General features: G+C 29.9%; 1 non-coding gene across 1 annotated transcript; it reads left to right on the top strand.

Moving 5' to 3' along the window:
- The first annotated feature begins 562 nt into the window (after positions 1–562).
- Positions 563–668, top strand: LOC143656610 (U6 spliceosomal RNA). Its single transcript, XR_013162526.1, has one exon. It is a non-coding gene; the product is annotated as a U6 spliceosomal RNA (small nuclear RNA).
- Positions 669–1329: the final 661 nt, after the last annotated feature.

Here is a 1329-nt window from a genome sequence, read left to right as displayed (position 1 = left end):
TAGATATACTTTTTTATACATTTCTTTAAAATACTATAGACTACTTAAAAACCAGAATTATAACAATGTATTATTGGGAATAAAGCATGGTTAGGAATAAAATATAGAGGCAAAATATAAGCATATAGATTACTTAAAAACCAGAATTATAACAATGCATTATTGGGAATATAGTATGGTTAGGAATAAAATATAGAGGCAAATTTTAAGCAAAATTAGTATGAAGTGTAAGAGGAGGATAAACGGAATTAGTATTTAAGGCAAGATGGGGAGGAGGTGGAGATGTAAATATATATGATGCTGTAAGATTCATATAAAGTTCATGATATATTATCTTTTGAGTAGACTATGATAACATAAAGTTGTGCTTTGTAATCTATGATTCATCAAAAAGATGGAATACTTAAAAAATGTGCAATTCATTGGAATGAAAGCAGGAAAGACAGTGGAACAAAGAAAAGGGAGTAAATAAAAATAAGGACCATTATGAGATACCTAAACTGGACAATATCTATAGCTGCCTTAATTTAAATCTTAGAAATTCTCCAATTAAAAAGCATGGGTGCTCACTTTGACAGCACATATACTAAAATTGGAATGAGACAGAGAAGATTAGCATGGCCCCAAGCAAGGATGACACGCAAATTCATGAAGTGTTCCATATTTAAAAAAAAAAAAAAGAAGAGAAAAAAAGAAAAACATGGAATGTCGAACCCAGCAAGAAAGCATGTCTTAGTTATAAGATATTTATAAGAAATACATTTTGGATATAAAAATACAAGTCATTTGACAGTAAAAAATGAAGAAAGATATGCCATGTAAAAACAAACCAAATGGAAGTGGGTATGGCTCTCATACCATCAGATATATACCTTTGACCCACAATAATACTCTTAAGTATTAAAATAAAAAGACATATCCGAAATTGTTCAAGAATTTTGTGACCATCTTTTTCATGACAGTCAAATAATGCAAGCAACTCAAATTTCCATTAAAGGAGAATAGTTATCAAATTGTGGTGTATTCATACAATGATTACCTACTCAGCATTAAAAATTAATCAAGGGCTTTTATTAAAGCAACATCATGAATCTAAAAAAGTGAGATTCAAAGTGTGTAATTCCAGATATAAACTGTGTGATTTAATTTATATGAAGTCCAAGAACATTCAAAGCTAACCTGTAGTGATAGAAATGATAAATCTTTGCTGGTGGAGGGAGAGATGTTGATTGAAAAATAGCACAGGTGAGTTTTCTGGGGTAATGGACATGTTTAATATATTGTATTGTATGGTATGTATTGCATTTGTCCAAAGTCATTGAACTGAAC

The sequence above is a fragment of the Tamandua tetradactyla genome, chromosome 14 (assembly GCF_023851605.1).
Source record: "Tamandua tetradactyla isolate mTamTet1 chromosome 14, mTamTet1.pri, whole genome shotgun sequence".
Taxonomy (NCBI): Eukaryota; Metazoa; Chordata; class Mammalia; order Pilosa; family Myrmecophagidae; genus Tamandua; species Tamandua tetradactyla.
The sequence above is the reverse complement of the archived record's forward strand: the minus strand, read 5'-3'. Positions and strand labels throughout refer to the sequence as shown.